This window comes from Silene latifolia, chromosome 4 (assembly GCF_048544455.1).
Source record: "Silene latifolia isolate original U9 population chromosome 4, ASM4854445v1, whole genome shotgun sequence".
In the NCBI taxonomy this organism is placed as follows: domain Eukaryota; kingdom Viridiplantae; phylum Streptophyta; class Magnoliopsida; order Caryophyllales; family Caryophyllaceae; genus Silene; species Silene latifolia.
In genome coordinates, this window is record NC_133529.1 from 79,766,549 (window position 1) to 79,781,878 (window position 15,330).

At 44.8% G+C, this 15,330-nt stretch overlaps 1 long non-coding RNA gene across 1 annotated transcript; it reads right to left on the reverse strand.

Moving 5' to 3' along the window:
• Positions 1-231: 231 nt before the first annotated feature.
• LOC141652316 (uncharacterized) lies at positions 232-1,635 on the reverse strand. Its single transcript, XR_012547131.1, has 3 exons — positions 1,568-1,635; positions 1,232-1,351; positions 232-550 (listed from the first exon to the last, which is right to left on the reverse strand). It is a non-coding gene; the product is annotated as an uncharacterized LOC141652316 (long non-coding RNA).
• Between the last annotated feature and the right edge of the window lie 13,695 nt (positions 1,636-15,330).

Consider the following 15,330-nt stretch of genomic DNA (forward strand, 5'->3'; position numbering starts at 1 on the left):
CCGTCTTCTTTGAATTTATAAAGAGGACGGTCTTGTGTCTCAACCGTCTTGTTTTGGAAACATGGCGCGCTTAATTTTTGCGCCAACTTCATCACGCTTTGTCGAGGAACCGTCTTCTATTTTTTTTTTTCAAAAATCAATCTAGCGCAAATTTATCAACATAGCCCGCCTTTTTTTTGGCACAAATCCATACTCTTTGACAACTATATTTTTAAAATAAAAATTGTTTCATTCATAGCCTATACGACAATAGCCGTATAGCTTAAATATATACTGCTACATGTCAGAAAATCCAGCAAATCTTACATTTATACTCTTAATCCAACCAAACAAAACGAATTCAGTTTAACACAAGCACTAACACAAGTTTTTCCATCAACACACCATTATTTAAGCTATCTAGATAACATCCAAGTGTTCAGCCGCCTAAATACTTCAAACGTTGTCATCAAATACTTGTGCCTTAAACTGCAATGCATATGTTGCCCAAATGTCCCGCGCCTTATCAAATTTGCTCAACCGAGTATGTCTTTGGGGCTTTAATCATAAACTACATACAAAGTAACCCAAAAACACAATTACAATTATTTACATATCAACGCGTATAATTTATAAAAAATGAAGTAAATATTGAAACTAAAGAAACAAATTAAAGGACGTACACTTGGAGTAATATTAGTACAACCACATATTAGTATATCCACATAAGACACTCCCAAAGGACTGCGTAGGACGCTAAATCGAAATCACGTCAACTACAACTTATAAACAACGAACACACAATAATAAAACATAGACTATATAATTTAGGAGACAAAAATATTATTAGTTGAAGAGGTAACTTTATTATTTTCCATTCAAGTTGTTCGACAAGCTTTATTAGTTTGGTTTGATATAGGGGTGGTGGTGGGAGGCCAACTTAAGTATATATAGTTATACTGAGCCTTTTACCAGATGCATTATAGCAATAGTTTAAGCAACATAAAAAAAGATTAAGTAGTTAGTGTGATAAAAGTCATGAAGTTTTGTGCAAGCACAAAAAAAATACGCCAACAAGCGAAAACAACTAAGGTTGCTGCTTTCTACTTAAGGGAAATACACTCACAAATTGAAGCAATAGCATACATGAGAGGCTCAGAGCACACAACAACAGTCAAATTGAGTAATCATTGTAATGGAAGTACTAATAGAATAACTATGGTCGTTGAGCAAGAAAAAAAGTGAATTATACCTCTGGTGCTGCTAAGAGCGAAGAGCAGCAGACGGTGGTTACGGCGGCAATAGAGACAGTTTTGGTGAATTTCATCGCCTGTATAAGGTGGTGATGGCTCTCACCCACAATTTGGGTCTCCTGCAATTTTCCCAAAAAGATATCATCTCATTAACACAAATTGGAAAAGATAGCATAAAATTAAATACCAAATATAAAAAACGATGACAATAATAACTTAAAGATAAAAGAGAACATTTAATCAATCTCAATTATATACAAATGACACATATAAAAATCAAGGATACGCATTCTAACATGAATATTTTTCCTATGAACATTCAGTCGTCGACATACCTTCAAGGTCAAAATCATATCACCAAGACCATTTCGGGTAGAATATTTCACAACAGCAACGACCTGCAAAACCAACTGATCATGATAACATCGTAGTCAAAGCAGTCAATAATCTATCATAACCTTAATATAATGAGTTAAGTATAGAATAAGAACCCAATCTAACTTCTATCCAATTAACCATTCATTACAAACAATAAATTTAAAAGCTAAAATAAAGAAGATTCATTATTAACCAAACCAAAAAAAATTCATTACTCATTAGATGTACTACAAAGCTGCTTACCCATTATATTATATTGAAATTTTAACAGTTCTCCACCAAAAACGGACCGACTTGTCGACCGAATGTTCTAAACAGAGCTGCTTACCCACTACATTACATATGTTCCAAACAACAATTTCCAACAAATATACATTACATTTTATCCACTAAATCTCATTTGAAATCGTCTAGCAAAAGTGAAAGTACAGCTGACTTATCCACAAAATTATGTCCAGCTATGTGCTTTAGACATTGATATGAGCAAAACTCTGCAGCTTGTCTTTCTATATAAAATTTGTTCTTCCCTTACGTGCAAAGTCCTATGTCAACACCATTAGCTACGGAGTATATCATTATAAATGTTAACATTACCTCCATTATAACAAACAGTGGGTTTCATCTGCTATGTCCCTCCATGGTGCATCACAATACACAATTTTGTATATGACATCTAAACATGTAACAAAATAACATGAATTAGCAATTGATTCATAAGTTAACATGCGTTAGAAGATTCCGTCTATCAGCCCCCAAAAGCTATAAAAAATGAGATTGGGTCCTTAAAACTATTATAGTGCATAATTCAGGTTCTTCTTTAATAAACTATAATATAATTGATGATATCGTCATCAGGTGAACGATAAAGCTAGTTAAAACTCGCCTGATATGGTATGCATCATAATCTTTAACTCTTATCAGTGAGATTATGAGAACATGGCACCTATTCAACAAATCAATTCAATAGAATATAAAAGCATAAGACAACTATCACATGGTTGGTGTAGATACCCAGTATCTGCTGAGACTCCAACAAACACTCGATGATTATCGGACTACAACATGTTTTGGAATCGCGGCGTTTGATCGACAGTTTGTGTACAACTTTACGTCGGAAAACTTAAAACGATTTCGAAAATAAAACATTTCAAAACATTTCAAAAATACCTGGAGTGTTTAATGCACGGCGACGGGGTCCCAATGACACTAACTAGAGTCAAAACCGACACCGGACCAAAAACCAACTCGAAAATTCAAATCCCGACTCCAACAACGAGTCAAACCGAGTCAACCACAAAAAACCAAACATTTCAAACCTTCTACCTTCAGTTTTCCCGGATTCATGAATGTTCAAGTACCAAACATGTGACTACAAAACCTAGAATACAACAAATCATGATTGCGTTTGTTGTGAAAGCGACAACACAGCTCGAAGACCCGCGACGTGGCTCGCGCCTCTTTGAGTAGCCCAGGTGGCCACGTCGCTCAAAACTCACACAACCACTCATTCTCCTATAAATACCCCTCAAATGCCACCCATTTAGGACTTACGCGAGTGTCCGCCCCCTCTTTTCTCCCTTAAAAATCTCGACTCGACTTCTTAAGTCACAACCCGACGCGTATTTACGACCTACCGATCGTAAACACGAGCCTTACACATTGTTTGGTACCGTCATCGTGCATTAAATCACTTGACCGACCACTTCGACAACTACACCATCACTAAACATCTAAAACACTCTTTTTACTTACCAAAACGGTTTTAAACCGAGTTTTTTCCGATCAAACGAGTTATTACACTTACGTCGGTCACTCGCCATAACCAAACATGTAAGTATGAGGGTGTAAAAATCCTCTTTTATTATGTTTTCATTTGTTTCATGACTCTAACATGCTAAAACATGCATAACATGAACCAAAACATGGAATAAACGAGCCAAAACTGATTTTTGGTCTGAGGCAGAAGCCCCTTAGGTCGCCAACTAGCTCGCGCCTAAATGGGGTACTCAGACCAGAGATCAACCGTGTTTGTTCTCGTCATTTCCCTTAATCCATTTGTCATATTTGTAATCGGTTTTCACCATTTCAAGTATTTTCGAACCATTGTTATTTTATTTCACTTGTTTTAATCATAAAATATTTTTCACCCTTGGTTCCTTATACCATGACGGTTAAATCCGTGTTTCGGTGATAATATTTGGTTAATGACATTTAAAATGTATTTTAAAGCCTTTTATTTCATTTCTTTACATTTTCAAACAAGCATATTAGTCACCAACACAAAGTCATCCTTGGTTCTACATACCATGCCGGATTTTAACACGGGTACAATGATGAGTATCGACTAATAACATTCAAATGGACTTAAAACAATTAGTCCATAATCATTTTCAAAACTATTCATGTCAAGTTTGTCAAATCGAACCCGACACCGAATATTATCAAAATGACGATGATTATTCGAGTTAAGTTCTTCAAATCAACAAATGCGGTCTAAAACGACCTCTTCAAATCAAACCGGGTTCAAATACCCATTTTCAACACGTTTGATAACGTTTTCTAAAAGGTCAGAACACGACACATAAACCGTGGGCTAACCCGCGCCTAAACAGGCTCTCCATTTCTCATTTTCAACACCAGAGGGAGGCCCCTTACACCGCCGGCTGGCTCGCGCCTCATATAGCCATCTGGTACAGGGCCTGTTCCCTTCCAGCATTAGTCCAGGACGATCCCGACTCCGGTTAACTCGGATATCGGACGGATCAGATGACTATTCAAAACCACATTTGCAAAATGCCTTACTAAGACAAATGGATCATGTTATGCACCCTAAACCTAATACGGTAAATGGATGTTTAATTTCCGTCTTGCATGCAAATCAACCATTAATCAAACTTGACATCTTATACTTGATACTTGGATTAAATCAACCGACTTAGAAAGCTGTCACGTGTTAGGTTTAAATTATTGGATGCGCATTCATGCATTTAAACCGTTTTATCAACTTTTGCATTCAACCAATCAAGATCGATCAGTAGAGGCCGCTAAACGCGGGCGGGATTGGGTGTCTGATTAAAGGGCTTCCCAATACGTACCTTCACCTCTTACTCAGAAACTTTGGATAGTGGACGACCTTATCCAGGGTGTACGAGAGTCATTCTAGAGTTAGGATGCTAAAGAGGGACGATTTCCTTATCTTTAGTACCTATGTCAAACACTGCTTTGTGCTTCGATTTGACCGAGGTATAAAGTAGAATTCGAACGGATTCCAGGCATCCCACAAATGCTTGGTGGCGACTCCGAACATCTCTAATCGTTTCGAGACCCTTACCGAGACGAAACCGACCGATGCGTGTCCACAGATCGAAGTGGGCTTGCAGGTGGGCCACGTCCACAGATTGGCGACTCCGCTGGGGAAAACTAGGACACTTACGTCTTTGTGATCCCTAGATGGTGAGACTCGAACGAGGTCTTGATTGGAATGCATTAATTGATATTACGGTCACGTTCGGGTTCCTTGTCCGGGCCCACAACCTAACCCTTTTCGACCAATTGGCTCGTTTCGTCGGCATGAGTTTTCTCATCCCCGCGTTTCGAATCCCGATTGAGTCAAGCATACCGTGGACGTTACACATTTCTGTTTCGTCAAAGAGCTTTCATCACTTTCGAGCACGAGGCTAGGGCACCCTCCTTACACATTTTGTTTGGATTGGTATCCCTCTCGCAAATCGGGGTTTGATTGCTTGGTGTGTAACCCACCCTTTTAAGCCAAAACCCGTGTCAGCATAATGCATAATATAATGAAACTGTGACTGCTTATGTGCTATCTGATCATAAGTCCTTCCGTGTCATTTTCAAACTTTCAAAAAACACCTCTTCGCGCCGTTATAATTGCCATTTCAAAACTCGGTCTTTCGCCGACCGATGCACGCCTTTCTAGGCCGTCGTAATAACGATTTTCAAACTCGGTTTTGTATAACCATTTCAACACGCCTTTCTAGGCCATCGTAATGACGATTTTTCAAACTCGGTTTTGTATTACCATTTCAACACGCCTTTCTGGGCCGTCGTAATGACGATTTTCAAACCCGGTTTTGTATAACCATTTCAACACGCCTTTCTAGGCCGTCGTAATGACGATTTTCAAACCCGGTTTTGTATAACCATTTCAACACGCCTTTCTAGGCCGTCGTAATGACGATTTTCAAACCCGGTTTTGTATAACCATTTCAACACGCCTTTCTAGGCCGTCGTAATGACGATTTTCAAACCCGGTTTTGTATAACCGTTTCAAATCACCTTTTTACGCCGTTATAATCGCCGCGTCTAGACACGGATTTTAACCCGTTTCGCGCCGACAATGGCTCTTTCAAAACCCGGGAAAAGCACACGCCCTTTTCTCGAGACACTTTCGGGATCCCGAGGACCATAAACCGTCCCCGAGACCTCTTCAAACATTTCAAACTCGATTTTCAAAACATGCAATTTTGAATTTCAAAAACCGTCTTGGGAAACGATGCACTGTTTTCTGAGCCGACTCAAACTCAAACAGTCTTTTGCAAATAAACTTAAGACGACCCTTTTCAACTGATCGACTTGCGGAGATTTCTATCTTCGGAAGCCGCCCATTAAAGCGACAAATGGATCTTTTTGAAAATTTCTATTTTCAAAAAAACTTCAGTCCACCATTCCAATTCCGCCTCGTGTCTATCGAGTCAAAGCAAACATACTTATGGGTCTTTACTTATGAGTCGTCTCACCACGAGACCCGTCCAATGGCGTCGCGCCGTCATGATTGGACTCGTGTCGAAGGTTCGGTTAAACACCGTCACGTCATAAATCGAGTCAGCACCGAGGGACCACACACGGTCGCCCCGTCTTGTTGAGTCTGTCTTTGTCTCGTCCTCTGCGTTGTTGCGTTCAGTCTTGGAACCGTGTCGGATTGAGTTGTAATGTGAGCCGTTTTTCTGCCTCAGAGCCATGGCCCCGTCTTCAGCTTCGTCCAACAACAACAATGATAACAACAGAGATGTCACAACCGATCGGCTAGCCACCGCTTACATTGTTAAGGTCACCCTGGATCGCGTCGAGACCCGTATCGACGCCCGGAGAACAAGGAAAGCGAGGAACATAATACCCCACCTCGATTGAAGGCGAGAAGAGGCGAAACTCTTGGAAGAACAGCTCCTAGCCCGGGGTAACAATATCCATCTTGAGAACAACCGAAGGTTCGAGCCTGTTGGGGACCAGTTACCTGACAACTTCACACTGACTGATGTGCCTAAGTTCAAGGGAGTGGAGGACCAACTCAACCATATCCGTGCTTTCAAGGACTACATGGCCATTAAAGGGGTCAAACAGGAGCTCTTTACCCGGATCTTCCCATCCTCTTTGGAGCCGATTCCTCGCCAATGGTACTACTCCTTGGACCCGAAAAACCTTACTACTTGGGATAAGATCGCAATTGAGTTTGCTAAGCAGTATGCCGACAACGTCGAAATCCAGGCCAACACCCGCACTCTCGAGGTGTTAACCCAAAACGACAAGGAAGGGTTCACTGAGTTCCTAACCCGTTGGAGGAGGGTGAGTACTCAATTGGTCAGTAAGCCGAGTGAATCAACTCTGGTGGAAAAGTTTGTCAACAATCTCCGCCCGGTTTATGCCAACCTAATGAGGTATCAGAATATCAAAACTTTTCAAGATCTGCAGATTCTGGGGACACGTATTGAGGACGACCTCCGAAAGGGTGTCTTAGCAAAGACCACCGGCAGGGGTTACCAAGGATCCACCTCAACCGGATCTCGCCCTTACGGTCAGACAAACAAGATTGTTGAGGTCAACCTCGTCGAACCATCTACCAAGAAAACTGAGCGCCCCCAGAGAGTGTTCACCAACATAGGGTCGACTTATGCAAGTGCCCTGAAAAGGCTCATGGACCAAGGGAAGCTACAACCGATCGGACCCACCCCGGATCCGACCGACGCCAAGAAGTCCCGATTTTGGAACCCCAACGCCCTCGCGGTATCATCGAGGGAAGGGGCATGATACCGAAAATTGCTTCAAACTCAAGCACCTCATTCAAGACATGATTGAGAAGGGAGACTTGCCTATACCCCCACCAACTAAGCCGAACAACAAGACGAATCCTCTGGGAATTCACGCCATCTCTGACGATGAGCCGACCCTAGACTTCTCTCACCTCATCTTGCCGATTGACGACGAGGTGAATGTTCTGGAAAAGGATCCTTCAGACGGAGTGTTTGTGTTTAGTGCTGCCACCATGCTCACTATGTTTCAACAAGTTGAAGAGGCCATAGCCAGCCTCTCTGAAAGAATCACCCGACTCGACGACGCCTACCGTCGACTCATCTTCAATCCCCCAACACCGCGCCCAAGGGAGAATTCCCCAAGCATTCAGAACTACCACCCCTAGGATGGATTGCTCCCACGACCATTCTGGCATAGACCTCACGAAAATCACCCTCAAAATAACTACCCTCAAAAGAACTACCCTCAAAATAACTACCCTCAAAATAACTACCCCCATAAAAATCGACCTCACAAAAATATTCCCCACAAGAACTACCCACCGAGGAATACCCCTCTAAGGTATCCTCGAGACTCTGAAATTAACGGCATATGGAGGGATGATGTTGAGGATGTCTATATCCTCCCAGGGAAGGAGAAGCGGACGAAAGAAATCGGACATCTCACCCGGTCCGGACATCCCTATCAAAAATCCGAAAAATCCAACGGTCATTCCAACAACGAATGACCAAATCGTCCTAGAGGTGGACATTTAACCAAAGGCCACCGAGAACTCAATCCTGAAACAGCTCTAGAAAGCAAAAGCCGAAATCTCAATTTGGCAACTGATCGCAACGTCTTTTAAGCATCGACAGGCCTTGGGAAAATTAACCGTGCCCTCCACCTCTTCCCCAGAAGAAATAGTGGCGCACATGACGAGAGACGCCCCTGATCTGAGCAACCCGATCGTCTTCTCCGACGAGGATATGCCTCCGTTCGGAGCCAATCATAACCTGGCCCTGTACATCACCGTACAATGCCTCCAGAAAAATATACCAATGGTCCTCGTGGATGACGGTTCCGCCGTGAATGTCATTCCTCTCAAAACCGCCCACAGGCTGGGTATCAAGGAATCGATTTGATCCCAACAAATCAAGGAGTACGCGCCTACGACGGCACTCGTCGCAAGGTCATTTGGGCTAGTCACTTTGGCCGTCGCAACCAGACCACTAGAAAGACAAACCAGTTTTCAAGTGGTCGACATCGACGCATCTTTCAACATGCTCCTGGGACGTCCCTGGATTCACGCCGTCAAGGCGGTCACATCAACTCTCCACCAGAAGATCAGGGTCCCCTTCAACGGGAAAACGATCACGATTCCCGCTTCCCCAATCAAAGCAGTTATGAGAAAGGGGATGGCCTCCCAAGCCATTGAGAAGGACGACAATGAAATGTGGGGTTTCCAAGCCGAAAACGCCATAACTGATGAATCGGCAACCTCTCAGTGTGATCCGTTCACCAACCTCACGGTCAACCGTATTATGATGCGCCAGGGTTACTTCCCGGGTTTGCCGCTCAATCTACTAAAGGACCCATTGCCTCCCTTGAAACAGGCTAAGGTCCCCAACATTCCCTTTGGGCTGGGGTACGAACCTACCGACGAAGATATCTGAGAGATGAACCTCCTAATCCGAAAACACAAGAAGCACGGAGTCATCCTCCGTCCCTACCACCTGACTCTCAACGGATACTTTGTCCCCGAGGGAGAGTCTGAGCCCTACCACGGCTTTCCGGAACCGATCTATGACTCTGTGGCCAAGGCTAGGTACCCGGGAGTGGAAGTCTTCCAGGACTACTACTTTATCCCCGACAACATCGAAGTTGCATCAACTGAGTCCAAGCCGTCACCATGCCTTGACGGACAAGCTGTCACACTCCTCTTCGGGGAAGATAACGTCAAACACCTCGACTATGAGGACATCATCAACATCGCCCTGAAAGACAATCAATTTGATCCAACCGCCTTGATCTCCGATACTGACCCGGAGAAAGCCACCCAGGGCTGGAGGAAAACCATCAAGTGGACCGATCGCCAGGGCCGCATTCTCAAGATAACAACTGGAGAAGGCCCTATGTTCAAGGAGGGAAGTGAAGAAGGATCTGAGTTTGAGTCTGACTCGGAGTCAGAGTCTGTCATAGCTCCTAACACTCTTGATGTCCCAGTCAAGGTCCCTTTCCCACTGTTTTATCACAAAGTCGTGGCTGATTCAGAGGCTGAGTCCACTAGGGTCACCCCCGCTCCCATGAAAGGTGACAACCTGGAGCCTGTTCCAGGGGTCGCTTCCTCTGTTGTGTCGCCTCTGACTGACCACGAGATGTTTGTCCTTTCCGAGCTTTTCGCTCTTGTCAACTTAATGAACGCTAAGTTTGCTTATGACTCGTCTCAATTTAACTGCAATGCAATTCTGAATGACTACGCGGAGTTTGACTTGAGTGACTACCCACCGCACTTAGCCAAAGAACTTGACAAACGGGAAACCAGAACCCCCATCATTGAGGAAACCGAACCTATTAACGTAGGGACAACCCTGGACCTCTCGGAAAGACAACAGTTCATTGACCTCCTCCACAAATACAAGGACGTGTTCGCCTGGTCTTACAGAGACATGCCTGGGATTGACAGAGAAATTGCAGAGCACCGGATACCCATTAAACCCGGAGTTAAACCTGTGAAATAGAAGCTACGCCGGATGCGTCCTGAGTGGGCCCCAAAAATCAAGGAAGAAGTGGACAAACAGTTCAAGGCTGGGTTCATCAAAGTGTCTGAATACTCTGATTGGGTGGCCAACATTGTGCCCGTACCAAAGAAAGACGGAAGAATTCGGGTTTGCGTCGACTTCAGGGATCTGAACAAGGCAAGTCCAAAAGACGACTTCCCTTTGCCACATGTTGACATTCTGGTAGACAATACTGCCGAGCATGCTTTCCTATCCTTCATGGATGGGTATGCCGGGTACAACCAGATTAAAATGGCTGAAGAAGACATGCACAAGACTGCGTTCACTACAAAGTGGGGTACATATTGCTACACGGTCATGCCTTTCGGCCTCATCAACGCCGGAGCAACCTATCAAAGAACCGCTACCACTCTCCTACATGATATGATGCACAAGGAGGTAGAGGTATATGTCGATGACATGATCGTCAAATCGAAAGAACGGGACGGCCACATCAATGCCCTCCGGAAATTCTTCGCTCATCTGCGGAAATATAACATGAGACTAAATCCTCAGAAGTGTGCATTCGGGGTCACCTCCGGAAAACTCATGGGACATGTCGTCAGCAAAAGAGGCATTGAGATTGATCCAACCAAAATCAAAGCTCTTCAACAAATGCCTCGGCCTAGGAACGAGAAGGAGATTCGGGGATTTCTCGGTCAGGTCCAATACATCAGCCGGTTCATTGCCAAGCTCACCATGATTTGTGAACCGATATTCAAGAAGCTTCGCGCCTCCGATCACACTGATTGGGACGACGACTGTCAGAAGGCGTTCGACCGGATAAACGAAATTCTATCCAAACCCACTGTCCTCATGCCACCTCAACCGGGGATTCCTCTATCCCTATACCTGACTGTTACCAACACGGCCATGGGAACAATGCTAGCACAAACAGTTGGCAACGAAGAGCGAGCCATCTACTACATCAGCAAAAAGTTCATTGAGTACGAGACGAGGTATACCCAACTGGAAAAGACATGCCTTGCCCTAGTATGGACAACAAAGAAGCTGCGGCATTACATGCTCAGCTACACGGTCGACATCTACTCCAAGATGGACCCGGTCAAATACATATTCGAAAAACCCGTACTAAACGGAAGGCTGTCTAGGTGGACACTCATGCTGTCCGAGTTTGATCTCAAGTTTGTACCCCTCAAGGTTATCAAGGGAAGAGCAGTCGCCGATTTCCTGGCAGAAAATCCCGTCAACGAGGACCTAACGACCGACACATGGTCACTTCCTGACGAAGACATCCTTTGTGTCGACTCCGACGCATGGGACCTATACTTCGATGGTGCATCTAATCTGAGAGGCTTCGGGGTAAGAATCCTTCTAATATTACCAGAGGGAGAACATGTCCCAATCTTGGTCAAGCTAGACTTCGCCGTCACCAACAATGCCGCTGAATATGAAGCATGTCTCATCGGCCTACAAGCAGCCATCACACTTGGCATCAAGAGACTGAGCGTCCACGGCGATTCCTCACTCATCATCAATTAGGTGTCCGGAATAGAAAATCCGATCTGACAGCTTTGCTCCCTATCGAGCAAAGATCAGTCAAGAGGCCGAATTCTTCGACCAAGTCGACTACTTCCACTTGCCACGAGAAGAAAATCAATTTGCTGATGCCCTGGCAAAACTTGCCGCGCTCGTCAACATACCTGACGACATGATGTGAATGCCCCTATGTGTCGAAAGACGGAGCGAGCCAGCTCACATTTGTGCCATTATCGACGACGAGGAAAGCCATGATGAACCTTGGTACCAAGCCATCCTCAATTACAAAACCAAAAACGAATTCCCTCCCAACTCTGATCAAAGAGGACAAAGAGCCATCCGTTTACTTGCATCACAATTCGTGATAAACCAAAATCAACTCTACAAAAGAACACCCCAAGGAATTCTCCTCCTTTGCATTGACCATCACAAAGCCAAGAAGGTCATGGGAGAGGTTCACGACGGAGAATGTGGCCCTCACATGAGTGCAATGATGCTTACACGGAAAATCATGCGGCTCGGTTACTCTTTGGACCACCATGGAAGCCGATTGCGTAACTACGTCAAACATTGCCACAATTGCCAAATCTTCGCCAACATACAACACATACCACCATCCCTTTTATACACCATGACATCACCCTGGCCTTTCTCAACCTGGGGCATCGACATCATCGGGAAAGTCAACCCGATAGGCACCAAGGGGCATTGCTTCGTCCTCGTCGCCATCGACTACTTGACCAAATGGGTGGAAGCACAGTCATATGCAGTCTTGACCGCCAAACAAGTGGCCAAGTTCATTCAAAACAACATCATCTGCCGATATGGGGTACCCCATGAAATCATCAGCGATCAAGGCTCTCACATCCGGGCGGAAACTCAAGCTTTGCTGGACAAATACAAGATCAAGCGACATCGATCATCCCCCTACCGTCCACAAACCAACGGAGCGGTGGAGTCAGCGAACAAAACTCTTGTCACCATTATCAAGAAAATACAAGACAACTACCGCGATTGGCCGAGCAAACTCCCATTCGCACTCTGGGGATACCGAACCTCCATTCGAACACCGACAGGCGCCACACCCTTCTACCTAGCATACGGTATGGAGGTGGTTCAACCAGTAGAGTTAGAGGTCCCATCTCTACGCATCCTACTGGAGAGTCAAGTCCCTGAGGCGGAATGGACCCGTCGAAGGTACGAACAACTCACTCTTCTAGACGAACGGCGACTCAACGCGTTGCACAACGTCCAGCTATACCAACGACGTATACAACGGGCATTCAACAAGAAGGTTAAACCCAGAAACATCCAGGAGGGCGACTTGGTCCTCAAGTCAGTTCGAGCACCATTACCCGTCGATCCGAGGGGGAAATTCAAGCCCAACTGGGCCGGGCCATACCTGGTCAAGAAAATACTTTCGGGGGGCGCAGTGAAACTGAGTGACCTAGATGGGGAGGACTTTACAAACCCAATCAACCTAGACCAACTCAAGAAATACTACCCTTGAACCATAGCAACCAACGACCTAGCCTAGTTTTACAACTAGCATCGACCTCAACCCTTTTCAAGTCAAGTTCCTCAACGTGTTCTGATTTGAAATTGCATGTTTTATCGAGTCTAAGCTGCGGCACTTTGCCCATTTCAAATGTCCTTTGATCCGTCAAAGGCAACGTCCATTTGCACTAAAACAAAACAACCCCTGAACTACGAGCATGGTTTGATTTCGCCTCTTCAGGTGAATACGTAGGCAGTCCCTCTTATCCCTGAGGGATACAACCACAAAACCCAATCAAATTCACAAAATATTTCGAACTACGATCATTGTTTGATTTCACCTTTTCAGGTGAGTATATAGGCAGTCCTTTCTTACACAAGAAGGATACAACCATCCCCCCAATCAAAAAAAATCCCCACATACAAAAAACATCCCAAAAAAAAGAAAGGGAAAACCATTCCCTTTCCCACCAAAATACAAAATGAGCCTTTCTCCCTTTCCACAAAATACCACTTTCCCAAGTGCAAATGTTTAGGACGATTCAAATTGAATTGCCTTTACAAAATGGATGGAAGAAACAAGCGTTCACAATTTTCGACACGGGCAATCCTCTTATTTAATTAATAATGGGAGGGATTACAATTTTGACAACAAGTAAAGCTCGACGAGTCTACAACTTGTCAAAGCTAAGGTGTCAACTAACACACCTCACATAGTAAAACTAGCACAAAACACACAACAACTAGCTAGTACAACATAATAAAAACTCACAACAATAATACAACATAATAATAAATTGGGTAATGGAGGTCTTCACTCTTCCATTCTACCCTTGCCTTTTCCCTCGGGGTACATCTTCCCCTTGTTCGTCTTGTTGGCCCGCCTAGCATGGACTTCTTCCTCGGAACGGATCCTCAACGGATCTAAGACGACAACGGCCTCCGGTCTAGCACAAGACCCCATATTCGACCCAAGACGAGCCAATGCACGGCCCACCATATTCTTGGGACCGGAACTCCTCCTCTTCGGTGGTCTCATCACATCGGGAGTAGCTCCATCAACATACTCCTCAAAGAAGGCACGGTTGGCCTTTCCAACCTCTCGATACTTCAAATCGACGACCTCGTCCTTACGAAATTTGGATCTCTCTTCCAAGGACGGAGCTCGTGACCACTTGACATAAGCGGGAGTCACCCATGTCGTGGCAACGGGGTTTGGTACCTCCGAAAGCGGCCGGGTGGCCCACCACCTTTCAAAGAACTCCACAAGCTCGGAGTTCCGGAACACATTCTCTTGGACAATAGTATCTTGAGCGGGCACCTTTTGTTGACGCCCCATTTGCCTCATGAGCCTTTCGGGATAAATGAAGGAAACAACCTTCAAACCCACCACCATTAAAGAACGAGGACTAGAACCCGAAGCGGGCAACCCCCTGAAGGACCTCAAGTGCCACCACGGCACCACCCAACGGATATGAGGACCACACTCCTCCGCCAATCTTGCGGCCCAATAGGCCTCGGTGGAGGCAAAACTATCCGGATACAACTTCTTCCTCATAGTAAGGTGACGGAAGGAGTAAGAAGAAGGATCAACCGGAGGCTCTACATACCTTAGCCTCTTCAATAGCCACACTTGGAGGATCCTTGGGGATCCGAAAGAGGGAGCTTCTCCACAAGAGCCTTCCTTGTCCAAAGCTTGGATAATCTCCCCAAGCACCAACCATGATGGATCTCTACCATGCTCCATTTGCTCAATCACATGGATAAGGGTCATGCTACCATGGCATCTTGGCCCCTCCTTCTTCAAGACATCAACAAAGAGGTACACATGGACAAGGCAAAATGCAATAGCCCTTCTCCTAGCCACCTCCGAGACATTAGCATCTAATCGGTTTGAAAAGATGTTGATAAGAGCCAAC